The sequence below is a fragment of the Mirounga angustirostris genome, unplaced genomic scaffold (genome assembly GCF_029215605.1).
Source record: "Mirounga angustirostris isolate CCGP_5_RB_7025 unplaced genomic scaffold, mMirAng1.0.hap1 SCAF_12, whole genome shotgun sequence".
Classification (NCBI taxonomy): Eukaryota; Metazoa; Chordata; class Mammalia; order Carnivora; family Phocidae; genus Mirounga; species Mirounga angustirostris.
The window spans coordinates 15,942,868-15,959,957 of NW_026991720.1; the positions used below are offsets into that span (position 1 = coordinate 15,942,868).

The 17,090-nt window shown below is 39.9% G+C and overlaps 1 protein-coding gene across 1 annotated transcript in view; it reads left to right on the top strand.

Annotated features, from left to right (window-relative positions):
• The window catches only part of DGKI (diacylglycerol kinase iota), a 356,177-nt gene that overhangs the window by 78,208 nt on the left and 260,879 nt on the right, over positions 1-17,090 (top strand). Inside the window, exon 3 of the mRNA XM_064574919.1 lies at positions 12,225-12,320. The gene's annotated coding sequence lies outside the window, so the exon portion shown is untranslated. The remainder of the gene's footprint in view (positions 1-12,224; positions 12,321-17,090) is intronic.

The window sequence follows — 17,090 nt, forward strand, 5'->3', positions numbered from 1 at the left end:
AGTGTGAAAGTTCTTTGTAAACGGTACAGCCTGCAGATTTATTTAGTCAGAAAGAAAACAGTGGATGAATTCCTTAATTCATCACACATTTGAGTCCCTGCTTTGCGCTGGAGCCTGTGCTGGTTCCTTGGGACTCTGAGGGGAGGAAGGTGGGGTTCCTGCTTCAAGAAGCTTGGGAAGCAGGCGGCAGACAAGAAGTCACCAGCAAGCATATAGGGTGGTGGCACCTGGAATAGAGGGGCCCAGAGGCGTGGAGCGCCAGGAAGGATGCTCCATCCCTATTTGACGGTGGAAATAGTTATCAGAAAAGGCTTTTAAAAAGAAGTGTCCTGCTTGGGCCGAAGCTTGGCAAGAAGGTATTATTTCTGATTCCCGTAGAGATGTATGCACTCTAATATTTCATCAGAATGGTATTCTGGGCCAGTGGTGGGACGCTGCACTACACAGCAGGGGAAGAGCAAGTAAGAACCAAGTTCTCTCTTCCTCCCTCTCCTTTGATCGTGGGCACCCTGTCCTGGTGCCCCGGTGAGATTACGGCATGGCAGGAAACACTTTGGGGATATTTAACAATGGAGGGAATGCTGAAAGCCTCCTCTGAAGATACTCCATCTGAGGGCATATTTGAAGATCTGACGTGCAAGGAGCTATAAAGATGTGACAGTGAAAAAAAAATTAACTGTGGGCTGCTTTTGCTGTTAGTGAACCGAGCAGTGACCAACAACTACATTTCCTTATTATGATCATGTAAAACATTTTTCTCAGAAGAGAGGAAGATGGCTAAAAACATTTTAAAGTTTTGTTTTTATTTTTGTTTTTTTGGCTAAGACTTGCCCTTGCCTCACAATTTTTGGCTTTTCCTAACAAATGTGCTTTCACCAGTTTCATTTATGTCACCTAAGGTTTGCTGGTCTGTTCAAGTTGCTGAACCAGGATTTTCTTTGTTCGGATTAAAGTGTAAGCCCAGGCCACTGGCTGGATCTGTCTCTGCCGTTCCCTCATCCCACACCCTGCCTGGCCCCTGTGGAAAAACAGCATGACCGCCTCCCCGCCTCTATCAGCCCACTGTTCTGGACTAAAGGCACTGAAATTATCAATCTTCACTTATTCACTCTTACTATTTACTGATCTCTGATTTGGTTTGGAGCCTTGTATGCATCTCCCAGATGAGGGGGAGGGCTTAGGGGAATGAGGATCATCTCAAAGGTCTATAGGACTTTGACCCCCTGACTTATGTCACCTCCCCTCTCTGCATTTCACCCGTGAGAAAACAGATACCGAAGCTGTTCATGGTGCATCTGAAGTTGCAAGACAATTCAGGGTGAATTAAAAGCTGGAATGAAAACTTAGTCCCTACGTTTATACTTATTGTAGAATCCCAAGGGGTCCTGTTTTTGACTTCATGCCAAAGTCTTCAGAAAGGGGCACAGCTGTTTCCTAAATATCTTTGTGCAAAGGGCTTTGAGGAGCAGCCTACTGGTGGGGGTGCCTGAGACACAGAAGGGTGCTGATTTGGTGAGCCTAGATTGTAGGCACCTGTGTACTTTGGCCAGGTGTATACGTTGGTTTGACGTGTACGCAGACTTAATAATTTCCTTAAAGTATTTATATTCTCATTTCCTTACTTAGTGATATATATTATCCCTCTTTTATTTTTAGCTGGTCCTCAAAGTCAGTGCTGTGATTTACTCAAATAGTTGTTATGACTTACCAGATTCTCTGTCTCACATGAGCTCATTTTCTTGGTGACTTTTCATGAACATGCACTCCAGCAGCCTGAGCATAAGCCTGCCCCTCCATGCATGTCAGGGATAGAACCCTGAATGTTGATGTGTGGAGAGTAGCCAAATCAGTCTTCACTATGGCACCTGAGCCTTCTAGTGACAACAGTAGGCACATATGGAAATTGCTATTTCCTATAGAGATTTCCTCTCTTGCTCTGTGACAGGTCATGCTCATCTGTTCAACTGAACTAATTCTGTTTATCGTGCTCACTTTTTGCTTTGTTTCCTCAAAGTACCTCTATCCACGGTGCACTGTCTTATAAACCTTAGAACCAAATTAGTGGGTTTTAGTTGCTTTCTTATTGTAGGTCCTCAGTTCAATTTCAGGCTCCTTGAAGGAAGGGACAGTGTTTTCTGCTTGGTTTTTCTTCTTCACAATGGAGAGCACAGCATCATAGTCCTACCCACTATCTGGCTACAGATGTCAGGGGACAAATTGATTGCAGCTTTTCTGTTCAATCAGTGAGAAGGGGACATTTTACTGGGAGTTGACCAGCTTTAGATAATCTCCAGTTCCTGAAAGGATTGGTAGACAAAGAGTCCAAAGCTGCTTTTTGAAAAATATATGGGTTTATGCTATTTGAACCCCAGGTAACTCTTTTAAAATCTCTTTCCTGGTATGATGCGTTGTGTTAAGTCTTAAAGCACAACAGTGGTCTGATCTCATTCCTCCCAATTTACCCCCTCTTCACCTTCACGGGGACAACCTACAGGGGCTGCTCCCATGGGCACCATGTCATGCATATTGGCCAAGCCAGTTTTGGGGAAAACAAGCTAAATTGCCAGAAAGGGAGTAATACTCAAAAAGGAAAAAAAATATTCTCATCCCCTGGGCTGGAATCCAAGTTTCCGGTTTAGAGTGAGTTAGATCCTTCAGAAGTATGTCTGTTGTATAGATAATGTGTGTCTTCTCTTAAATGTCGCATGCCTGATTCTATGGTGGAGACTTAATTTGTACTTAGAGATTTCTTTCTACTTTTTAGTATGATAGCAGGGAGCAAGGAGGTGGGTCTTACTCTCTCTCCACTGTTTTATAATTTGTTTTTGCCCATTACACTGCCTAAAACAACTTTCAAAGTAATGATGGAAAAGCCATCCAGATCTTTCTTAAAGGGCATGTTGGTTTTGATGTCGATTTTAATTTCAGTTCATTTTTTTTCCTCCCTCCTTGGAAAATTTCCTCCAATCCTGAGGGCTGTGGAAAATAGGTTCAACACAAACAAAGCCAGATTCTAAATCCAGACCATATTTTCTTTCCTCTAGTTGACAATGCTAAGAAAAGAAGTGCTTTCTCTTAGGCAGGTAGAAACATAACACAGTTATACACCACCTCACCACTTTGTTCAGGGACAAGATTAGGGAAACAGAGTCTTCATGCGGGATTGGGTTAAACTGGGTTATGAAACTAGGTCATCTTATCTTTAGAAACCTTGAACGAAGAGCCAGGAGGAGGCAGGTATGTATGGGTGCGTGCGTGTGCATGTTCTCATTTCAGTCTTATTTCAGGTGGCAGGTCCTAACAAACCTGTGCCCTCAGGCCTTAGCTCTTGTACCTTCGGGTTTGGGTATTGTCCCCGATAGGGACTCTCACCTCAACATTTTCCCCACTCCCATCCCTATTTCAAAAACTGTTAAGTCAGGTTGATCAAAGTATCTGTTGGCTGAGAGGTCAGGAGGAGCTAACCAACTATAAATCAGTGGAGGCCTTGGCCCTGGTCAGCCGCGTTAATAGTGGGACAGATGAAGCATGATTTCATCTACCCTCATAGTCTTTTAGTTCACCAAATTGTGAGAATTTTAAGTCACACTGGCTGCTGGGAGAGATCATAGAATCCCAGTTTCACAGGTCATTGAGAAGTGACTGGGTCTAAACTTCTGCCTCTAAGCAGGTGATTAACCAAGCTAATACTGCCCAATAAGAAATATATGTGAGCCATAAAATAATTCTGAATTTTCTAGTTGCCACATTGAAAAAAGTAAAAATAAATAGGTAATTTTAATTTTAGTACCGTATTTTGTTCAACCAAATATATCAAAAAATATTACCATCTCAACATGTAATCAGTATAAAAACTATCAGTAAGGTGGTTTGCATTTTCTTTTTCACACTGAGTATTCAAAGTCTGCTGTGACTTTTACATTGACAGGACATCTCAATTAGTGTTAACCACATTTCAAGTTCTCAATAGCCATATGCTTCTTGGACAGCACACAGTTAAACCATCCAAGACAAATTCTACCTATTATTATCATGAAGATTTTCAGGGAGAGACAGTTCAGAGTTCTTTTTCCTTTCTGAATTTGTAAGGACATTTACATGAGATACATCTTTATAACTTCCTTACTGTTTCAAAACATTTTTATAAGCAAGTGTCTTCCTTTTGTGTAGATTATTTGCCCTAGTGTCAGTGCACTCTGTGTTATTCAAAGTCTCTAAACCTCTCCCCACCAATATACACACATATCTTTTTACCTATAACCATTACTAGGACTTTAGTAGAACTTGAGAGCAAGGAATCATATCTTGTCTATTAATCTATACCTAGAAGGATCTCTACTCTTAGGTAGCTAGATCTGTCTTTATACAGATCAGTCTATATAAACATATGTATATCTATAGAGACTTGTCTCAGTACTCAGAGATACAGAAGAAATGTTGTCTTCATTTAGAAATGGGAGAACTATTTTTTCAGTCTGGCACAGATGGATACTCTGAGTTGTATATTGTTTGAGATGGTATTTCAAGGTGGATGTATAGAGGAGAGAGAAAGAGGTTCCTGGGTGGGGAGAATGGAAAAAACAAAAAATATGGCACCAAAGAAGGAAGATATGGCTATATTTAGAGAAGAGCGATGATGGAAGAAAGTGTACAAAGGTGAATAAAAGGAAGGTTAAGGATAGACAAATTGGTATCACTAGTGGAAGGTCTACTATGTGAGATTAAATTTGGATCTCATTTTATAAATAATAGGGCATCATTTAAGCATCCTGAGCAAGAGAGAGGCAAAAGCATAGTTATGTTCTAAGGGAATTAATTTTGCAGCATTGTAAAATATCAGAGAGAATGTCAGAATTAGAGTTCAGAGCAGAAGAAACCAGGACTCAGGTTAGACATGTTCTTCAGTATATGGTAAGTAACTTGGGGGTAGATGTAGATAATGAAAGGAAATCCAGACAAAAATATGAGGCCTGTGTTAGTTGGTACAGACTAGGCTTCAATAAATAAAATACTCAAACATATAATCACCATGGAAGAGAAGTATATTTCTCCCTCATGTAACAGACCAGGACTGTTCCAGGTAGGTTGGGTGGGAGGTGGGTCCTCTTTTGCATAGTTATTCAATGCCCCAGACAGTTGCTCTTACATCTTCACCAGATGGCTTCTGAAATCATCCCAGAAGTTGACTTTTCAAGTATCCAGTGTGGGAAAAGAGCATGGAGGAAAGCCTGTGGGAGGTTTCAATGGGCCAAGTCTGGAAACAGTACATGTCACTCATGCTTATGTTCCATTGGTTAGATCTTAGTCACACGGCCATACATAACTGCAAAGGAGGCTGGGTAATAAGGTCTAGCTGTATGTCCAGGAAGAAGAAAAAAATAATTTTGGTGAATGGCTAGTAGTCTTGGCTACAAAGACCAAGGAAAGAAACTTGGATAATACCAACATCTATGGATTAGAAGGGAAGGAAAACTGGAGAGTGTCTACCTTAAAAGTATAACTGCCAGTTATTTTACCAGCAAAGTGGGTTTATTTGGGACTAGCAGAGGAATTACAATTTGGGACATGCAAGCTATGGCAAACCATAGGTGAGTCTGGAGATCAAAGAAGAGAAACATTATGGAGAAAAGGAGGAGGGTGGGAGGGGCTGCTTTGAATGGAAGACCACTGGAGGAAAGCAAGAGTTCAGGGAGGTGATGATTTCTCATTGGCTGAGTTTGGTATTTTCTTATTGGCTGAGCTTGTTGCTGGGCAAGGAGAAATTCTTTCCTCCTGCTGGAGTAATAAAGTAAAAGTAAAATTCCTGTTGGGAATGCAAGGTAAGTCTCTTCCTGTTGGGGGTCTGCAATTAATGACTAGTGGCAGAGTGTGACAGCTCCCCCATCTGACCTCCTGACTCCATTTTAAATGAGGTGTCCTGTATTCAGTTTCACAAACGAAACCACAATAATAATAATAGAAACTATATTGAACATCTATTAACTTCTAATTGTAAGCAAGGCATTGAACATTATGCATTTTTCACGTTTAAATATCACTAAGATCTTGTGAGTGAAGTAGAGTTATTATTACAATTTAGTGGTGAGTAAAACTGAGGTTTAGGGAGGTTAGAGAGGCCCAAGGTCATATAGCTAGTAGGTGGAAAGTCTATCTCATGTTTAATAATATTGAGCTAGAGAAGGATGAATCAGAAATGTAAGAAGAAAACCACAATGGTTCATTTGTCTGTTCTATTTTTGTGTGAATGTACCCCAGCTGGATACCTTTCTGCAGAATTCAGGAGTCCTCAAGACCACCTTCATTTCTGACATCAATTGAAGGTTTGGGAATCCCCAAGACCATACTCAAAATGTTTGATGAGTCACTAGAAGGACTCAGAATTTACTGAAAATGTTATACTCACATTTATGGCCTATTACAGTGAAAGGATACAGATTCAAATCTGCCAAGGGAGGAGGTACATGGTGCAGAGTCCAGGAGAGTTCCACAGGGGGAGCTTCAGTTATTCTCTCCCCGTGGATTTGTGGACAGTGCTAACCTCTCCTAGCAACGATGTGTGACGACAATACATGTGGCATATTGCCTATCGATCAGAACCTTGGTGTCTAGAATATTAGTTGCAGCTTGGTCATGTAGACATGGTTGATTCCTGCATGGCTGACCTTAATCTCTAGCCCCTCTGGAGGTTGAGCTTATATATGGCTCTAAGCCCCACCATAAATCGTAGTTCTCTCAGACTATCTGGCATGGCTCAAGGCCCCAAGGTAAACATATACTCTTATCAGGCAGGGCATTCCAAGCACTTAGAGAGATGACCTTCCTAGAGCTGAGGGCAAAGTCCAGATTTCTCTTTGGCTAAGGTTACTATAAATGTACTTTATTAGGTATCAGCCAAGACAGATGTGCAAGAAAAGGATGAGGCCTGGGGAAAATGTAGTCTAGCAAAAGGTATGCTTCATCATTTTTTTGCATGACTTTTTTAAAAAGGATTTTCTTCTGTTTGTGATTTTAGAAGACTGTCATGTTTCTAATTAGGCATCCATGTTTACTTCTCATAGTTTATGACTCTAGGCTAATGGACAGATAAAAATAATTATCCCTTTCTACCCCTTGGAGTTGCATATAACAAAAATGTGCATTCATTCATTTATTCATTGATTTTTAGTCTTTCATCTTTTCAAAATTTATTTGTCATCTACTATTTTCCAGGCACTAAGTTAAGTTCTGGACGTTCAATATTCTTGTGGAGTTTAGAATTTCATATATGAGGAAACATTAATCAAATAATCATGCCAATGAATGGATAATTACCAATGGAGATAAATAATGGGAAGGGTACATGGTTTTATGAGAGAAACTAAAAAAATAACTTGACTTAGACTTTGGGGTGAGTGATGGCTTCTTGGAGGGAGTAACACTTGGTCTGATGACCAGAAAGTGAATAGAAGTTAACCACATAGAGTCAAAATGGAGAGGAGTAAACAGTCTGGATGTACTAAACAGCATATGCAGTGAACAGCCTTTGATGTAGGGACATTTGAACAGAGACCTAAAAAAACAAAATGAGGAAGGCACAATGTAGGTATCTCATGTAAGCAATTTTTAGTCAAGGGAACAGCCAATTTAAAGGACCTGATGTGAGAGCTTCTTTAGCCTGCTTGAGAAATAGCAAGGAGACCAGTGTGACTGCAAGTCAATGACTCAGACAGAATATGATAGAAGATGAGGTAACCAGCACAGGAAATGAGGTTGCAGACAGACAGGAAGTAAGGGAGGCACCAGGGACTAGATAGAAAAACTTTGCACTCTTCCAAGTTCGTGGATAGCCTTTGAAGAGTTTTGGGCAGATCAGTGGCTTAGTCAGATTTACATTTTAAAGCAATTACTTTCATTGCTCTGTGGAGAACAGACCATGGGGAGGCAAGACTGAAGCAGGGACACCACTTAGGGGGCTATTGGGACGTTCCAAGCCAAAGATTATGGAGGATCAGGTGGTGACAGTTGAAGTGGTAGGTAATTGAGTTGCATGCCCATTTTGAAACTGGAGTCAGTAACATTAGAGATGGGTAGGAGTGTGAAAGAGAGATCTAGAATGACCCCAAAGTTTTTAGTAAATATTTGCAGCTGTAAGAATGGAAATATCATTTGCTGAAAATTTAGGGAAAAGATTGGAGTAAGAGCAGATTTAAGGAGTGTATCACAAACTGAGTTTTGAGACTAAAATTTTGAGATGCTTATTGGTTTCAGGTGGAGATATTGAGAGGGCAGTTTTTTTTTTTAATGAATCTGAAGTTCAAAGAGGAGGTTTGTGCTGTATGAATAATTTGGGAGGCAACAATTAACTGATGGATTCTAAAGCCACGAGAACTAAATACAATAACCTAACGACTGGATGTGGATGGAGAAGAGTAAAGATCTGAGAATGAGCTATGGAACACCCTAATATTTAGAGTTTGGGATTATTTTTGGGAAAGGTCCAGGAAAGAAGATCATAATGGGGTGGCCATTGAGGTGCAAAAAAACAAAAGGAGTATAGTGTTTCCAGGAAGCAAGTGTCCCTGAAAGAAGGGAATGATCACCTGTATCAAAAGCCGTTGATTAAGATAAAGACTGAGAATTGGCTATTGGATTTAGCCATGTAAAGTCACTGATGATCTTGACAAAAATAGTTACAGTGGAATGAGAAGGAAGAAAGCCTGATGGAGTTGGGTTCAAGAAATAATGGAGTGGAAAGAAGTAGAGGCAGCAAAAAAAGAAAACTCATTGTTGAACTTTTCCAGGAAAGGAGAACAAGTAGAAATAACTAATAGGGATGTGTGGATCCAGAAATCAAGCTACAAATAACAATTTTTTCAGCTCTTATTTATATTCAGAGTTGTGATCATAATATACAGGTAATTTTTATTTTTATTTTTATTTTTATTTGACTTTACATCATGTCATTTTCCTTATGGCCAATCTTCATAATTCTTGATGACTTTATAATACTCCATTTCATGTATTATTCTACCAAACATTCTTCTGCACTGGGCATTTGTGATGTTTCCAATTTTTGATTATACAAGATAGAAATAAACTTCTTGATGTCAATAGTTTTTCTTCCATTAGGATTATTTCCTGAGGGTACATTCTTCAAGTAAGATTACTAGTAAGTGTATAAACATTTTAAGTTATTCTGCTGCTTCCTTAAAGGCTTGTGCATTGACTTTTCCCTTATTCCCGGGATCTATCTTGTGAACTTTGAGCCTTCTCGCTATGTTTCTGTGGTTTCCTGTCTCTTTCCTTAAAATCTCTCTGGGCTACCTAATGCCTCCTCATCTCTCTTCCTCTTACTTTCTTCTCTGGTGGCTGTACAAGGACAGAAAAGTATCAAATTTAATAGACCAGTCATAGACAAGTTCTAGAATCTATTATCAATTAACTTGAGGGGGCAGGGCAGGGTCTGCTGGATTATGGGGTCTCAGACTCTCTGCACATTAGTCACTTCAGAACTTTGAAAACTCATGATGTCCAGGTTTTATCTCACATTAGTTAAAATAGACTCTCTGGGGATGGTGCCCAGGTATTCTTAAAAACTCACCAGTTCATTTTAATGAGCAGTCAAATTTGAGAACCAGTGGGTCAAAACCACTGTGGCAGGAAGCTTCTTGTCTGTTTTTCCCTCTTCCCTTACAAAGGACAGTCTTTCTAATCAGATCTCACTCAAGAATGAGGTTAGCGAATGCTGGTGGCCCTGCTATGCCTGAATCTGACTCAAGGTTTATCAGTTTGGTATTTACTGTCAGTGATTTTTGACCATTTGACCCACTGCAACATTTTATTCTTCATTTTCTAAAACTGTTGGCAGGATCTTTGCTCTTTTGGTTTCCCTAATATTTGATGCTGTAATTATGTGTTTAGTTTTCATGTTCCCTGGTAGATTTTATGCCACGGGTTACCCCACTAACCCAGTGCCGGGCACCAGGGGTGTGGAATAAATGTTTATTGAATGAATTAAAGAACAACAGAATGAAAAAGATTTTATTCTATAAATGGCTATAAACTAAAGTTGGATATCAAGTTCCTAGTAATAGACTGTTTTAGATCGTGGGGATCAATTTCTTTAGGATACCTAACAGAGACAGGCCATTCATATATATATATATGTATTCATGTGTATATGTATATATGTATGTATGTATAAGATAAATAAATAAATATATATACTGTCCTTGTCCATTCCTACCTGAAAATTTTTAGGGTCTAAACCTATAGCTGTTCTTCTCTTGCTTCTGTTGCTTTTCTGCAAGATTGACTGGGAGGTGAACCCTGTTTTCCCATTGACTTCCATAAAAAACAAATCAACATGACTTTCTACAGGGAAAAATGACCAATAGAGAAGAAAGAGTTTTGGTGAAAAGATGATCAGTCACCCTTTGACATGGAGGGTGATGATTCTTATTAGCATTGCTTTCTTTTCTGGAATAGTTTTGAAGTACTCTGAGACATGCATGGCATGCCCCCACCTTAGAGTCTCCTTGTGCATTGTTCCTGATCCCTCAATATCTACAGAACTCATGAAATTTCTCCTGCCTCTCACTCTCACTCCTCTAAGAGTTGGTGTCACCTTTCTCAGATTGTGAAGTATCTATAACCTTTAGTTATTCTTGTCTGAAAATCATTTGTGCCTATAGGCTCTGAAAGGAAAGGTATTGTACTGGAATCTGAAGAAATATATTTATTTTAAGAAATAGATGACAGTGTATTTTTTTCAGCTTCTCTTTGGTATATGTTTCTGCTACTTCATGTTGAGCTTTGGGATTCAGAAGGCAGTCATGTGGACATTTCTGGAGTCAGTTATTATAAAGTCGACTCATATAAGATGGACTTCTAAATTACTTGGTTATTCTATAAAGCTCCTTATTGAAGTCATTTAACAAAATACCATAGACTGGGTGGCTTAAACAACAGGAATTTATTTCGCACAGTTCTAGAGTCTGGGAAGTCCACGATCAAGGCACTGGTAGATTTGGTTCCTGGTAAGAACCCACTTCCTGGCTTGTAGATGGCTGCCTTCTCACTCTATCTTCACATGACCTTTCCTTGGTGTATGTATGGAGAGAGAGAAAGATCCCTCTCATGTCTCTTCTTATTAGGGCACTAATCCCAATCATGAGGGCTCTGCCCTCATGACCTAATTACCTCTCAAAGGCTTTATCCTCAAATACTGAGGAGTAGGGCTTCAACATATGAATTTGTTCAGTCTATAACATCCCCCATGGAAAAGTGATGATATGCCCCACAGATGAACCAGATAAAAACCAGGGCAATATTCCTCAGTTCAAGTTCAGTAAACTTCATCTCTTTGTGGTTAACCCAGTCCAGTCCAGTGCTTTCCTTAATAGCTCAGAGTCCTTTTCAAGCAAATGAGCAAAATACACAGTTAATACATAAATCCCTTGGGTTTCTAAGGTAGTGTGCCAGATCCTGTTTAAGAAGTATTACACTCCCCCCACCCACCCTCCCTAACGAAACAGTATGCATTCCTGAACATCAGATTGTTGCACTCATGTCACCCATCACAGCACCTCTGTTTGCCATCAGATGTGACTATTTATAGAAGCAGGGAAATCGTTCAATTTGAGAAATTTAGAGTTATATGGGTGAAAGCCCTACTGAAGTAGGAAAAGTGTGAATTGGTAGCAATTTATTATGCTTTGAGTACACAGTGACTTAGAGTAAGTTTTAAGAAGCCTCTGCCTTAGAGTATAACTTACCCATTACTGATACAAATATGTCTTCAAACAGTCTCTAAAGTATGTTAATACTACTATCCTTCTTAGCTAATTTGCTAAGTAGAGGCAACCTTTAATAGCATTTTGGTCTTGATTGCCATGGAATCTGCAGTGTTGGGCCTGGATAAATATGGCCTTACATTGAACAATTTGAGGGAGGGATTTTTCTTCATTTGTTTAATATGTTTCACAGATTACCACAACTATGGATAAAGCTTTCATAGGCCTCATGTCTGTTTTAGTGATGTCTGAGACAAAGTTTTTCTAAACACCTGTTCTGTTTCTAGAATTTTGATAGGCCCAACACCAGCCATATTTTCAGGGGTAAAATGAGAAGGGTTTAAACTCTGTGGGTGCACTTACTTTCTTGCATCCAAAAATCTAAATTTGAGATCTCTCCCCTTTATGCCTGAAAAGAAACCTGAAGTCAGGTGGGTCTTTTCCTTCCAGGAGAATGCCGTGAACGGAGAGCACCTGTGGCTGGAGACCAACGTCTCAGGAGACCTGTGTTACCTGGGAGAGGAGAACTGCCAAGTCAGATTTGCAGTGAGTGTGCTCCTCGGACCTCTGGGCTCTCACCTTCCCTGGGGAAGGCTGCCAAGCTGAGTCTTCCAGCAGCATTGAAGGGCCACCATGCCCGAATCTCCAAGGAGAGGTTTGAAAGAGCCTGTCCCTTGTGAGACAGTTGACAGTTAACATGGCTTCCGGTTTTAATGGCCTCAGGGCTTGGCTCTGCAGGTTAAACTTTGGTAGAATGTGCTATTTTCTGATGATTCCCTGGATTGGTTTTATTTGTGTGTTGGGGGTGGGGGAGAGGGTGAAGGTGCATGAGTGATTGCTTCTGGAGGGGGTGTCTGTGTGGGGAGAGGTCTGTGTGTGGAGGAAGCGTATTGGTGGGAGGGGGCGACTTGCTTGTAGAGAGAGGAGTGTGTACGGCGGGGCGGTGTTCCTGGTGCATGAAAACGGGGAAGGTGAAACACCTGTGTGGCGGTGGGTGCGGGCCAGCAAATACAGGCATAGGTCGTTTGGTTGTGCTTCGCTTTACTGGGCTTTGCAGACACTGCGTTTTGGGTTTTTTGTTTGTTTGTTTTTTTTACAGATTAAAGGTTTGTAGCAACCCTGCCTTGACGCCATTTTTTCCAACAGCATTTGCTGACTTTGTGTCTGTGCCGCATTTTGGCAATTCTCACAGTATTTCAAACTTTCGTTATTTGTTATGGTCGTCTGTGATCGGTGATTATGACTGGCAGAAAGCAGAGATTTAATGGTTAGCTCTCGTAGCAATGAAGTATTTTTTAATTAAGGTCTGTACTTTTTTTTAGACATAATGGCATTGCACACTTAATAGACTACAGAGTAGTGTAAATAATAACTTTCCTATGCTATGCACTGGGAAGCAAAAGAAATTCATTTGACTCGTTTTATTGTGATACTTTATGAACTTGTCTGGAACTGAACCCACGATATCTCTGAGGTATGCCTGCAATTCGGATCAAGTGTGGAGGATAAAATTCTAGAAACTGGACAATTAACAGATACATTGGAATAGTCCATGCTTTTAAAAATTTGCTTTGTATCCTTATTTAGAACCATCAGTTTAAATGTCAAGGTTGTCTTTATGTTTTGTGAAAAGAGCATGGTTGCCAGGCATTAAGTTGTGAGGAACTAAAATTTCATTGTTGACAAAGTGAAGTTAACATTTTTGAGTAATTCAAAATTACTGGTTTGAAAAGAGAGTAACGGGAAACCTAGAATAGTAAAGAAGAAAGACAAAATGAGTTCTTTTATATTTGGGGAAATGGGCCTTGTAAATGGCATCTAATACATTTTTTTCTTTTTCAGTATGTTTGTTTATTACATGAAAGAAAGATTTGGGGCAAAATGCAGGGCTTTGGAATTACAAATGAATATGTTTCTACCAATGACTAATAAGGAAGAAATTGAGTTTCTGCTAAAGCCTTTAGAAAAATCTAGCCCTCAAGGACTTTTATCAGTCTGGCTGGAATTGCAAAGCTGGAGGAACGAAACTTTAAAAATTGCATTAGCTGTTCTGACGACTGGTTTATAGGTTTTGTGTGGAACCTTTCGTAAGAGTTTAGAGGACCAGGATTTGTTTGAGTAATATTAGGAATAGAGATCAGTGAAAGGCCCACCAGTACAGGATCTCAATTTGAATCTCACTGTTAGCAATCGCTGTGTGATATTGAGAACTCCTGTCCTTTGGGCATTGGCTACCTTCTTAGAAAAAGAGAGTGGAATGAAATTATTTTAAATTTTGCTCCTAACTCGGATCTGTACTTGGGTGTTTGCATTTCTCTTAATCTTGTAAATTCAACTGATTTAAATATCAGGATTTCAACTTTATGCATATGTATTTTGAATTAAAGTATAATTGCATGAAATTTGATTAAATTAACCAAAAACCAAGAGATGCTCAGCTGTTTGGACTGAAATGCTATAAATAATGAATTAACATTAGGATCTCAGTTAATTGTGTAAACACTGGTCTTGGGATATCAGATAATATAAAATGGAAAAAATGAAAGCCAATTTTACTTGTCTGTGCTTTTGAACAATTTCTGCTATTACTGTAATGGAGTTCTGCATCATTCCCAAATTACTCCCTTTGATCCTTTCCTGGTCGTCTTTTAGGGTCAGCCACATATTACCTCTCTTGGCAAATATATTCGCAAATACATATATTCTCCTAAACAGCATCGCTATCCACCAACTGATTATAACTTGGTCACCATTATCTCTACACCAGGAAAAATAACAAAGAATAAGGGAAATTGTAAGTATAAGTAGGAGACAACAGAGGTATGAATATTCCTGGTGCTCTTCTGAATCTTTCTCCAAATTTCATCTCCAATACTCAGCTCTATTAACTCACTTTACAAAGTGTCTGGAAGATGGAGAGCTCTCCTCCAAAAAAAGGTTGTTGAAAGAAGGAATGAATCAGTGAGGAAGCAGAAGATCTGTTTCCTCATTATAGGCTCCTGAAGGCTCAGTTTCTTCACCTATAGAGTGGGGGTAGTGTTTGGAGCATTATATGAGGTAATGCCTTGAAAGGATTTACTTGCCATAGCAACTGACACAATGAATTAAAAATGAAAAGAAAACAGAAAAGAGAGAAGCAGACAATTCACAAAAGAACTACCAATGGCCAATATATATATATGAAAAATATTTTAAAAAGGCACCCAAAATAAAACAACTTATGAGGAGTCAACGTCACGTGCCCATTGAATTAGCAAAGAATTACAAAATGATAATACCTGCTGGTTAGTTTAAGCCTAAATGGGTATTCTCATTGTCAGCTGGTAGGAGTATAAATTGATACACAGCTGACTCTTGTACAACATGGGTTTGAACCATGTAGGTCCACTTACATGTGAACTATTTCTGATCAATACAGTATAGTACTATAAATACAGTAAATTATTTTCTCTTACGATTTTAAAAAATATTTTCTACAACTTACTGTATTATAAGCATACAGTATATAGCATACAAAATACATGTTAATCGACTGTTTATGTTATCAGTAAGGCTTCCAGTCAAGAGCAGGCTATAGTAGTTAAGTTTTGGGGAGTCAGGATTATATGTGGATTTTTGCCTATACAGGGGGTTGGTGCCCCTAACCCCCACATTGTCCAAGGGTCAACTGTACTTCAGAAAATTGTCAGTATGTAGTGAAAGCATTACAAATCTAGCTCGCTCTCTTTCATTTGGGCATCATATTTGGTGGGGGGAGGGGGACATTGGCAAGAAGGAAAACACCGGAAGGAGTGTGCTCAACTTGGTTCAGGGTAAGGAACTTTGTAGTAGGAGGAAGAGGGAAATAACCTGGATTGCAAAAGAGTATTAATGAGGAGAGGTAGAGAACTGACCTCTTCCAGTGTTGAAAGACCTGCCTTGAAGAAGAGGAAAGGGTCTTGCTCTCCATAGTGAGGAAGGTAGAACTAAATTCTAGATATAGAATCCACTGACTCCAGCAGTGAATCTTATATGTATCATAAACATCACCTGGAAAACCTGTTAACAGTGTAGATTACTGTTTCTCTTCTTGCTCCAAATGCTAATTAAATATGCCAGAGTTGGACTTGGGAATCTGATTTTAACAAGCACCTCAAATAACTATGCTACAGATGGTCCACAGACTTAACTTTGAGAAATACTCTATTATAAGGAAGGACTTTAACAACCAGAGCTGTCCAGCAAGAGATCAAGGTTTCTGGAGAGAGAGGCTCAAACGAAGTGTTTACCAACAAGTTGGATGGCCATCTTTCAAGGATGCTGTGTGTTGTGGGGGTGCACATCTGCTTTGGGCAAGGGGTTAGGCAAGTTAATCTCCAAGAGAGCCTCCAGTTTAAATGTTCTATTTGCAGCTTTCTTAGTTGAACAACCGTTTTATAAGAAGAAAGCATGTGCAAATGGATTATGCATTATATTCTCCTTTCTTTCAATGAAGCACCTTTGAAGATAGCCAACCTGTTGAGATAAGGACCAAATTACCTTTACCAGGTACTACCTGCGGGCTCCTAAACAATGTGCAGGCAGAACATTCGGAGGAGGAGTGAGTCCATTACCAAAGATGTGCCTTTCCCTCCTCACCTTGTTTTAGCAAAGCAAATGTCATGGGTAGAAGTTAAGAGAAGGGAGAGATCAGTGTGGGTTGAGGTAGACAGAGGTGGCTTCATGGGAGTGGGGCTTGAGCACAGTTTGAAAGATGGGTAAGATTTACATAAGTGGAGTGGGGCAGGAGAACATTCAGGAAGGGAGAGGAACATTAGCAAACTCAGAGACCGGAACAAGTGTTGAACAAGGGAGGAGGCGATCATCAGACATGCATGAGCACACCAGAGGGCATGTGCTAGGTAAGAATGGAAAAAAGGACAGATGGGGGCTGTGTGTGTCCATGTCTTCCAAACTGAAACTTGGAGTGCATATTATAAATGCCTGTGGCTTAGGAAGCCTGGCCATATAATAAATCGTCTAAAGCAAGACCATTTTGAGGGTGAAAGAAGCTGCTGGTAGTAAGGTGCCATAACATTAAGTATAAACCAGAACTGCATCAGGGACACTGAGACAGTCACCCTAACTTGTAGGGACATTGCAGTAGTCTCTTTAAAACCAAAGCTGTCCTGCAAATCCAGGACTTCCTGCTGCCATATGGACTGATATTTGGGGCTGGTGTTGGAGGGTATTGAAAGCAAGGCAGTGACGTCATAAGGACACAAAGACGTTTGTAGGAGAGTTTGCTCCAAAGCCTTGGGGCTGAACCAGATGACCTTTAAAATCCTTCATCTTCTG